Source organism: Pipistrellus kuhlii, unplaced genomic scaffold (genome assembly GCF_014108245.1).
Source record: "Pipistrellus kuhlii isolate mPipKuh1 unplaced genomic scaffold, mPipKuh1.p scaffold_m20_p_15, whole genome shotgun sequence".
Taxonomy (NCBI): Eukaryota; Metazoa; Chordata; class Mammalia; order Chiroptera; family Vespertilionidae; genus Pipistrellus; species Pipistrellus kuhlii.
In genome coordinates, this window is record NW_023425460.1 from 12,957,743 (window position 1) to 12,969,861 (window position 12,119).

Below are 12,119 nucleotides of genomic sequence, written 5' to 3' on the forward strand. Positions count from 1 at the left end.
CAGATTCGATCATCCTCTTGTATCTTCCAATGAATTGATTAGCAGGAAAATATCCCATCAGTAGACCTCTGAGTCCTTTGCATCTCTGCCAGGGGAGTCATGGATTTAAATTGGGGATTGTTAATTAGACTATAATCATGTTTTTATTTTCTATAAATCTATTTATGAAATACAGGATTTATTCATTTCACAAATACTCATTATTACTAGTATACTTTGTGCTGGGGATATAATAGGTGACAATCTACATTCTGAAAGGGGAATATAGGCAAAAAAAACAAAAACAATAAACATAGATAAGCCAATTGCATAGAATGTTACATTGAGAAAGTGAGATATTACCAAAGGCTTGAAGGCAGTGAGAGAATCAGCAGATGGAGATCCAGGACAGAGTTCTGCAAGGATGCCCAGTGTTGAGGTGACAGAAGCTGGGATTGGTGTGGAGAGGGAGGCGATGAGTAGATGCTGAGGTCAGAGACCCAGTGGGTTAGTCACAAAGGGCTGAACAAGCTTCTAATGATTGCGGCTGTTACATCAGTGTACATGCCATTCATTGTAAGGTTTCAAGCAAAAGAGTGACACGCTGAGACCACACTGTGTGTCAGACCAAAGGGGAACAAAGGGAGAAGCTGAAACACAGCTTCCAGACAGCCAAGTGCTCCAGTCTCCCTCCGGCAGGAGCTTGCAGGCTTGCAATTTACATCACTGCTTTTCCACCTCAAATTTTAGTTTGGACCTGAGTGGTGTCTGTAAACACTGTACGGAGAGCCAACTAGATTTGACAGAATGGATGTGACCTGCGGGAGGAAGGGAGGAGTTTTATCTGAGTCTCCGGAAGCACCTGCCGATGGAGCGCGGGATGCAAGGTGTTATTAGGATGCAATATGTGTAAAGGGAAGAGAAGAAGAGCAAGATTAAGCAGAGGAAGAAGTCTGGACCAGTCAACAGGGAGTTCTGGAGAGAAGGTTGTTCCTGAGTGCACCTTGTCAGGCAAAAAAGCCAGGCCTATTGCCTCTTTCAATGATCGGAAGGCATCAAATACTGAAGGAAGTGATAGCTCGGGGCCTGTCTGCTGTCCTCACTCCCCACAGCTGGGCAGGTCCTTCCTGGCAGGGGCATGGGCAGTTCACCTCTGTGTCTGCCACAGATCACTGCAAGGTTCTGTTTTGACTTGGCAACTGGATGGATGAATTTTCATCAGTTATGATGGGAACTTCTGATATTTGAAGCCAGTGTTGAGAAGAGGCCCAGAAACTCAAACTCTATTTTTCAATTGATGTCAAGGATCATTGGCTGCCCATGTCAGACATGTAGCTTCTCAGTGGGGGGCAACATTGGGCAGCACTTAGTGATAAATGCCTGGTTCCTACCTCAGCTGTGGTTCTTTCTACCCATGTGACCTTAGGAAAGTTATTTCATTGGACGACTTAGTTTTCTCTCCAATAAAATGGGGATAAATCAGAGTATTGTTAAAACAAGTGAGAATAACACATGTAAACATGCTTAGAACAGTGCCTGGAACTTCATTAGTGCACAGTCAATCTTAGCTCTCATTATCATTAGCGGAGATGACTATTTGGAGGCAGATTCTTCTATAATTAAGAAATCAATCCGATTAAAATTACTAAGTTTTATTGACACACTAAATTAAACACATAACATATAATTCCTAATTTTATTACTTTTATGGTAAAAATATTGATTGCTTTATTTAAATTTAGAATAACCTTTTTGTATGCTTTTCCATTGGTTACATGTTTTTATTTTATTATTTTTTAAATTATTATATATTTTATTGATTTTTTACAGAGAGGAAGGGAGAGGAATAGAGAACTAGAAACATCAATGAGAGAAAGACATCGATCAGCTGCCTTCTGCACACCCTCTACTGGGGATGTGCCCGAAACCAATGTACATGGGACCGGAATCGAACCCGGGACCTTTCAGTCCACAGGTCGACGCTCTATCCACTGAGCCAAACTGGTTTCGGCTAGTTACATGTTTTTAACAGGTCACTTCATTTCTAATCCAGCTTTATTCAATTTCTAATTATTGACATCATTGTGAAAATTTACCAATCATTAGCATCTATGTGAAAATTTTAGGAACTCTTGTCTAAATAGGGTAGAATCTTTGATAATACCCCATCATCTTTTTGTTTGCTCTGGGTACTGCATACTCAGTAAACTTGTCTTCAATAAGAAGATTGAAGACTCCTTGTGGGCAATACTGTTTCTTACTAATTTTATACCAGTGGTACTACTAGATTGTTAGGTCCCCTGTGAATTAAAATGTATCATTTCTTGATAGCTAATCATTTAATTATTAGAATCCCTTTAAGATAAGCATTTTTATTTTTATTTTTTCACAGAAAATTGAGACTTGCATAGGGTACGTAACTTGCTTAAGTCAAAAGGCTGGTGAGTGATCATAGCTGGCATGTGAATCTCATCTCTCTGATTCCAGAAGATAGTTCTAACTTCTGTGCTCTATTCAGTTCTCATTGATAGCACTTAAGGGGCTTAATTAAAATTCAACACAATTTATGCTAGGATTTTTAGTCTCTATAAACTGTCAAATAAATGATAAATGTAACCAATTATAACAGATAGGATGACTTGTTAGTGAAAAGGACTTTGTACCTGGGTCATTTAAGTAGAAGTAGTTTATATTTGGGGAGTGGCTAATAGAGTGAGGTGAAATTTTCTAGGGTGGACATACAGGCTTGATTATCATTTCTCACAGTGCTACACAGAATTGTGTCAGGGGATGCTTGCATAAGTGGTCCAGTTTATTATGCAGAGAAGGAGGGAGGGAGGGATGGAGGGAAGAAGATAGATAGATGGATAGATAGATAGATAGATAGATAGATGGATAGATAGATAGATAGATAGATAGATAGATAGATAGATAGATAGAAAGATAGATATAGTTGGTTGCAGCTTTAATGGAAGCGAGCATAGGAGTGGTGATGGGTGGAGTCTTCTTTTTCTCAAGCTATGTGGCTGATTCACCTCTCCCAGACAAGGCAGGAGGGAGTCCCACAGATATTTCCCTGAAATTCTAATACTGTTTCAACAACCTTTGAAGTTAATTCAGTTTCAGTCAAAGCTAGGCATGCCCAACCTAGTGCAAACGCTTGAATTTTGTACATATTTTCATATCCCAGTTATAAATAGCTGCCGAGGCTGTGTGAACTAGATAAAGAAGAATTTATTGAGCATTTAGCCTTTAAAAATGATTTTGTAAATTAAATGGTTGCTCTTCTCTTTATTTACAGGAAGCGGTATTGGTAAAAGATCCAAAGTAACCTTTGCTCTATCTTGCTTCTGCAAATGTAATGCCTCGAAATAAATTGATGCAGTAAAGACGCGGTTGGGAGGAAGTGCCATTACATGTTTATGGTGGAAATGTATCAGAGCGCTTACTCAACAAACACCGCGTGCAGCTCCATTTGCTCTTTCATTCTGGTCCACACCTGGTTGTGGAGATGAAACCTGAGATTTATTGGTGGAGAAAATAGAAGTTGAATTAGAATACTTTACAGGTTAAAGTGATTGATTTTTTGGAAAGGCTAATATGAATTACAGGGTGTTCCTTCTGCAATTGTGACTGAGAGTTGAAAAGTGTTAAATTATAGATTAACAGAATTTCCACAATGTTTTTAAGCAGAAACTTTGCAGTGTAAATTGCTTTGAAACTCCAAATCTATCAAGATATGCTTTCTCCTGGGGGGAAAAAGCAGCTGTTGTAATCATGGTCCACAGAGTTATCCAGATCATCTTGTGAAAAAGAAGGTAATGACAAAGGAGTTCTGTAGTGTTCTCTCATTTTCAAGGAGCTGTCATATTTATTTTCTTACTTTTCTTTTTTATGTATTCACTTACTAGTATGTGTGATCATTCCTATATTTCTTTCTTCTTTTTTTTTTTTTTAATCTTCACCCCAGGATATTTTTTTCATTGATTTTTAGAGAGAGTGGGTGGGGGAGAGGCAGAGAGAGGAATATCAATGTGAGAGAGACCTATGGGTTGGTTGCCTCCTGTATGCACTCTGACCATGGCCAGAGCCAGGAAGGAGCCTGCAACCAAGGTATGTGCTGCCCTTGGCCAGAATCAAACCTGGGACCCTTCTGTTTGCAGGCCAATGCTCTATCCACTGAACCAAACCAACTAGGTCCCTATATTTCTTTATTTAGGATTATATCTCCAACACCTACAACAATGCTCTACTCATAGTAAGTGCTCTATGAATATTGGTGAATAAATGAAGGAAGGAAAGAATAGATACAGAAATGCTACATGTCATTTTGTGATATTGGATCAAAGAGCGTTTTCCCCTTACACCTATTTTTTACCTCCTCTCTCCAACTGGCAGTGCATATACTTGTGGTAGGTGGCTCTACTTTACCTAACTTTCAACTGGGACATGAATTTATAGTGAGGTAAGCCACCAAGAACCTATCTAAGCTTTTTTCGTGGTAAGAGAGCCCAAAGAAGAACAATTCTCTTCTCTCAGTTGCTCTCTAGCCAGAATTTAGATGCCCTGCAACTAAGAGTAATAATTTGCAGAGTACAGTCCTTATATTTTTATGTTTTCTCCTTTTATAAGGAGAAATGGAACATGTACTAAACAAATTAGCATTTAGGAACTAAAGAAGTATAGGCATCACTGATGTCTAGGAGCACTTTAACATGCTTTTCAAAAAATGGTTTGGCTTCTAGAAATATAGCAAAATAATAAAAATAAAAAATAATGGATTAAATATTTTTAAATACATGGACAATCCAACAGTTGAATTAGGAAAATTTGAGGTCAGGAAGATAAGAAGAGAGCTGAAATGCAGACTAGCAAGCCAGCACCAGCATTGTGTTGGGAGAGGTGGGGAATTCCTTTTTCATGATGGCCTGTGGCTTGAATTCTAAAGACGGTGAGGTCAGAAGACAAGGGCTATATACTGACAATAGGAAAGCCATATGAGAGCCTTTCATAAGGTGAGAATCCTTAAATTTAGCTACATCTTTGAGTGAACAAGAGATATACCCACAGTAGGAGATAGTAGGAAGGCGTGGCTGGCTTAACCTTGACTTGAGTGGCTCAGGAAAAAAGAATAGAAAATATCTTGGAAATTTTCTAACAATAAATCTGCCCTTACCTGAACATTGGGTCAGAATTCATATAATCTATATGGCCTCTAAAACCCCAGCTTGAACATTTAAAGTTGTTCTGTCTTGGCAATTCCTCCAAATACCTGCCAGAAGCAAACTCAAATTTTCTCTGCACTTCACACCCAGTTCACAAAAATTCTCATGCAGGTCCAAGGAAAGTAAGTTCTCACAAGACACACAAATAAGCCACCACAGGTAAGACATTGCAGAAAGAACCAACTGCAGAATCAGATCTGCAAACACTATAGATATTGCATATCAATGCTTAATATACATTATTTCTTTTATTTACTAGTGTATGAAGAGTTTTATAAAGCAATTGAAAGACTGTTGAAATTGATCAGACAGAACTATCTAAAATGAAAAACATAATCGTAAAAAAATTCAGTGATCAGGCAAAATGAGAGATTAGCAGAGAATTAATGATCTGAAAGATATATTTGAAGAAGTTTGTTACAGTGCACTACAGAGAAACACAATACAAAACATTTTAAAAAAGCAGTTGATACATAAAGATGTTTTCACAAGTTTTAAAATATTCTAATATAACATTCAGAGGCGAGAAAAGTATAAAAATGATATTAAGAATTTCCTAGAACTGATCGAAATGACCAGTCTCTATAGTCAAGAAGTCCCCAGATTGTTAATTAAGACATGTACAAAGAGCCCTGGCCAGTTTTCCCCAATGGTTGGAGCCTCAACCCTCGGACCAAAGGGTCATGGGTTTGATTACCAACCAAGAGCACGTACCTGAGTTGCCTGGTCAATCCCTAGCCCTCGTGGAGAGGGAACCAATCGAAACCAATCAATGTGTCTCTCACAACAATGCCTCTTTCTCTTTCTCTCCTACCTCCCTTCCCTCCTTCCCTCCCACCCTCCCTCCCTCTTTCTTTTCCAATCTCTCTAAAAATCAATGGGAAAAAATTGTCTGGTGAGGATTAACAACAGCAATAACAAAATCCACATGCATATATTGTAGTGAACCCGAAGAACACCAGAGACAAAAATGATATTTTTATAGAGAGAATTTATTCTCAGCAAGATAGCAAAACACCCTCCACACATGAACACATTGAATAAACAACTACACACTAATCAGTTTCTTCTGAGAGAAAACCTTAAACTGATTGAGACACTTCTTGACATTGGGTGATTGAGAACATGCCCACATCAAAACAAGTAGGAAAAACCAAGACACATTCTCACCAGAATCTTCACCCGTAGCCGCACCATACAACTGAGAGGTAGTTCCCATCTCCCGGCTTCTCACTGAGGAGCAAAGGTTTGGACTATGTATCTAGTGCCCAACCTGATGTCTGCTCCCAGAGCAGTTGTCTCCTAATTTGCCTATTTTGGGAGCTAATGGGGCCCGGCATTTACTAGTCTCTTGGGACCTTAGAGCACAAATGGCAGGATTAAACTGGTTGAAACGTAGCCTAGGAAAATTTTTAGGGTATATTAAAGAGGACCTCAAAACAGAGCAGTTTTGTTTTTCTTTATTATTATTTATTGACCACAGTGGACCGTTTGCCATTTCATTTGAAGTATTGAACTTTGGATGAAACAGAATACCCACCTTTCAAATGTTCATGGAACCTCCATAAAAAAAGGATCAAAGGCAGCAACCAAAAGTAATAAATTCTGCAAAGTAAAAGAGGCAACATATGAATGGCATTAGGAACATGTTTTTCATCTCTTTTTAATCTAAATTTTAAAAATCTGACTTTTCTTTGGTAATTCAAATTATTTTAAAATTTAGTTAATTTCTGCTTTTGTCCTTAGTAACTCCTACTTTTTAATTCTAGAAGTTTAATCCTACTTTTTAATTCTAGAAGTTTAATTTTGCTGTTCTTTTTCAATATCTTGAGTACATTTATTCAGTTTATTTTTAATCATTTTGTTTTTCTTCCTGTTTTAAAATAATTTATGCTGTTATTTTCCTCTGGACACCTTACATTGGAAAGACAATCTTTTTTTTTCTTTTTCAAAATTGGCATATATATATATATATATATATATATATATATATATATATATATTTGTCCCAGAGTCTCTCTTTAATTTTGTTGGTATAGTCTGAGATGTTTGGTACTTAGTCACTTGAATCAGACTCACTTTTAGTAAGAGTGGAGATTGCTGTTTCCCATTTAGATAGACTCTAAGCAGGGGGTCATGAATCTTTTTTAAGAAATAGGCTTCCCAGGTGATCCTTATGCCTGTTTCTTGTTGAGAACTATTCGTAGACTGTATGGTATTAGTAGCTACAGTGTATTTTATATACATATATTTAAAAATATATTTTATTGATTTTTTTTTTTTTTTTTTTTTACAGAGAGGAAGGGAGAGAGATAGAGAGCTAGAAACGTTGATGAGAGAGAAACATTGACCAGCTGCCTCTTGAACATCCGCTACCGGGTATGTGCCCGCAACCAATGTACATGCCCTTGACCGGAATCGAACCTGGGACCTTTCAGTACCACTGAGCCAAACCAGCTTCGGCTACAGTGTACTTAATAGCATGCATATGATGTCCCTGTAGTCATTGTAGGTCCTTATTAACAACTAGCATGATCTATACTAATAAAGGGGGTAATATACTAATTAGACCAGACGACTTCTGGATGGCCATCCTGATGTCCTTCCTGATAAAGCTGGGCCTGGGCGAGGCTGCCTGCCCACCGTCCCCTGCGGCTGTGGCCAGCCCGGGTGAAGCCAGCCCGGATTCTGGGTGCCTGTGGCCATCCAGAGGGAGGGAAGCCCAGGTCCCGGGTGCCTGCAGCCAGCTGGAGGAGGGAATCCTGGGTCCCTGGTGCGGGGCCAAGGCAGAGGCAGCTAGGGAAGCAGTTATGGGCTATCAGGCAGGCACACAGGCAGAGGTGGTTAGAGGTGATCAGACAGGCAGACAGGCAGAGAGTTGAGGGGCAATCAGGCAGGTAGGTAGGCAGGCTAATAGTTAGAAGCCAGTGATCCAGACTGTGAGAGGCATGTCTGACATCCCTGGAGGGGTCCCAGATTGGAAAGGGCACAGGCTGGAATGAGGGACTCCTCTCCAACCCCTCCCCCCACCCCCATGCATGAGTGCACGAATTTTGTGCACCGGGCCTATAGTTGTTAATACTGGGGGAAGGGATGGAAAGAGATCTAGACTCTCCTTTAGACCAAGAAAGTCGTTTGTCTTCTGGAGCAGAGCTTCTTGTCCTTTGTGGTGGTCGTTGCCTCGCTTATGTAGGAGCCACTCTGGGACCTAATGTTATTACTCTCACGGGCCTTTTAATCTGAAGGTCATGGGGGTCCGTGTATGGAATCCAGGTGTCTGTGAACTTTAGCGGGAAAATACTAGATCTTTATTTCAAAATTCAACCTGAAACTTAGCTTTTTGTTTAATTATTAATATAGGTGATAAACCACAGTACGGATGGCTACAGCTAAGATTTTTGTTACCAGTAGCGATTGCAGACATTTTCATACCACATTACCGGTTTGCAAAGTATCGTTTATGCTTGTTACTACTATGTTGTTAGGTCTAGTGCTAGACCTTGTTATTTCATGTATTAATATGACAAATTAAAAATATTTTCACAACCATTAATGGAAATGGTTTCCTTTGAGTCTGCCTTTTATTTTATACATTAGAATAACTGCTTTGAGAAGCGGGTTTAGTTTTCACCAGACTGCTAGAGGAGTCCAGGACACAATAAAAGTTAAGAACCCCAGTCTAGTTCCCTGGTGACTCCAGCCCAGGCCAGTTGCTGAGTCAATTTTCTTCTGAGAGTGGAATATTGGCTTGAATGTTTTACCTTTTATTACTGAGCCAAAAGTATGTTCGATTTCTAAAAACTCTGAATCTAGAGTTGCATTAGACTTAGGTTTTCTTCTTAAGCCTCACCTCCCTCCTTCCCCAAAGTGGAATTTCTCTTGAATTTTACCATCAGTTCTTTCTTTTCTTCCTCCCTTCTTGTGTTCTTCCTTACCCTTTATCTCTCGCACTTACCTCCCTCATCGCTTCTTTTCTTAATTTATTCTTTCAATTTATTATTGAGAAGTTAATATATGTGCACATTTACAAATTTATATGATCCAATGATATCTAGTAATTTTGGGGAAATAAAATTATAGGCAACACCTGCCAACTCAGAAAATCTCTTCACAAAAGTAGAAGAGAAAGAAAAGTTTTATTTTCAAGTCAGTATTAAACCAGAATGTGATATGAATCACAGGCAATCTGCTAAAGAGGTAGCAGATATAGAAAGAAATATCACTTTTTACATTGCTAAGCAGATAAAACCAACACACAATCTCAAGATAAACAGTAAACAAGTAAAAAAAAGAGGACGCGACATTACCTTTTGAATACATAGTTCACCCTAAATTTACTTGGTAATTGGAATGACAGTCTGTGTAGTTAGTGCCTTTATTCCTAGGAAATTAACGTACTCTATCTTAATGACAGAAGTAGGTTTGCAGTTTGGAGCCAGGTGTCCAGGGAATTAGGCTTAGGTCCTCCCATGGAAACTGTGAGATAGAAGCACTATCTTCCTTGATGATTACATTTGTTTTATTTTATTTTCATATATTATTGATTTCAGAGAGAAAGGGAGAGGGAGAGAGAGAGAGAGAAATTTTGATGATGAAAGAGAATCATTGATTGGCTGCTTCCTTCATGCCCCTTACTGGGGACTGAGCCTACAACCCAGGCATGTGTCCTTGACCGGAATTGAACCTGGGACACTTCAGTACGCAGGCTGATGCTCTATCCACTGAGCCAAACCAGCTAGGGCTGATGATTATATTTTAAAGAAATGGTGCCCAGATTCTTGAGGATGACATTCACGGGTGGAAAAGCTGGTAAGAAGCTCCTTTGGCTTTTAAAAATATTTACATGCATTTCAAAGGCACAGAGAAAAAAATTGTAACATTTCCAAAAAATAAGCAATGGAAGGAAAGGGTGAGGGCATCCTTTTTCCCTTTTTGCCCTAGATAACTGTTTTTTCAGATTTATCTTTATTTCCCCCCAGAAACAAGCACTTTTAATTGATTCTTTGTATATTATTTCAGAGGTGGGTCTGTATATACTGAGGGATAAATTCCTAGCATAGTACCTGTTCTATAAATGATTGTTGAATCAGAAACATCTTGGGCTCTATTCTCAAGACTCTTATAATCTAGCAAGAAGCAATGAGGGAAGGCCTATGGAGAGGGAACTGAGGTGAGTCTTGAAGGATGGGAAGAACTGTGATAGGACATTTAATAACTTTCCAGTTACATAAAGGGGTTTTATAAACTTCGATGCCTGAACAAACATAAAGATTTGCCCTTGGGTGGGTACATGGGGACTCTTTAAAAAGATGATTTACCACCCAGAGAGTCCTTATCTTTTTATAGGGACTGGCAGGAAAACTTCACACAGGAACACACCATTAAGGCTGAATAGCAGAATGGAATTGAAGTTAATCATTCTTGGGACTATCATGTCCGTTTGATTAATCCATAAATCAGTGCAAGAGCTTATAAATTCAGCCTTCTTATTTGTTGCATTTTTTTAATAGCACTTATCAGGGGGAAAAGTACTTCCTTTTAACAAAAGCTTGTTTCCTTCTTAGGCAAATCCATTCCTCAGTTCATATTTTTCTCTTCTAGAGAGAGAGCTAATATTGTTCCTTCTCTGCAGTAATGAAATTGGAATTCCCTGCTGATGCTCCTAAATACTGTCCTGTACTATCTACAGCAAGAGAATAGCAGACAGTCTGGCTTGAAAACCGAATTTGGAGGAACCACACTGAATGTCAAGCTCAGAAACATGAACTTTATTAAGGGAGAAATATTTGATTAGGGAAAGGAGAAAATCAAATAGATGCTGTAGGAAGATTAATCAGTCATGATGTGCAGATTATTTTGCAGGTTTAGATGGATAGAGATAAGAACCAAAGATTTCAGTAATATTTCCAGTAAGAGGTAATAAGGACTAAAAGTAGGGTAGTTGAAGTGAAAAGGAAAGAGACAGATATAAATAAGGAAGAATTGCCCTAGCTGGTTTGGCTCAGTGGATAGAGCATTGGCCTGCAGATTGAAAGATCCCAGGTTTGATTCCAGTTAAGGGCACATGCCCAGGTTGTGGGCTCGATCCTCAGTTAGGGGGCGTGCAGGAGGCAGCCAATCAATAATTCTCTCTCATTATTTGATGTTTCTTTCTCTCTCTCCCTCTTCCTTCCTCTCTGAAATCAATAAAATTATATTTATAAAAATCAAAATAAAAAAGGAAGGATTAACAGTTGTAGTGATTATGAAAAGTGAGAAATGGCTTAGACATCAAATGGACCTATGCTTGTGTTAACATAAAAAATATTCAGACCTCTAAAGAATTTTGGTGAGTCTATTTGAGCCAAACTGTCGACAATTGCCAGGAAAGCAGAATATCAAGGTATAGAGATACTGCTCCGGAGAATGGAGGTTTTTACCCTTGTTTTATACATTACAATCAAATGAGGATACGTAAATGGGTTACATGAAATCCACTGGTGATAGATTAGGGAGGCGGGAGAAAGCAAAGAGAAGAAACCTACAGGATTGGAGAAAAAGTAAAACGATGGGCACACACTCCTTTTACTTAGGTGGGTGCAGGCTAGTTAGCAGTTAACAATGAGCACGACAACAATAACAGTGATGGCATTTGTGTTCTCTGTCTTGGAGCCCTGGTGCATTGGTTGTGGTCTGAGGGGTCTGAAAAAAGGGAGGTTATGTTACCCTGACATTCCAATGACATGCTATCATACATGCAAAAGACAAGGACAGGCTTAGTTAAGGTAAAGACTGACTCTTGTCAGGGAAGAATCTAGCCTAGGACATGACTACCTGCTGTACACTTTTAGTTAAAAGGTTTTAATTTGGGACCATCCTTTGTGGTTACTTTACGTCTCTAGAGTTTGCAAGGCCGCCACACAGGCCCTTCTTGAG

At 39.0% G+C, this 12,119-nt stretch overlaps 1 protein-coding gene across 1 annotated transcript in view; it reads left to right on the plus strand.

Moving 5' to 3' along the window:
- The window catches only part of CTNNA3 (catenin alpha 3), a 1,168,431-nt gene that overhangs the window by 248,603 nt on the left and 907,709 nt on the right, over positions 1-12,119 (plus strand). The window lies entirely within an intron of this gene.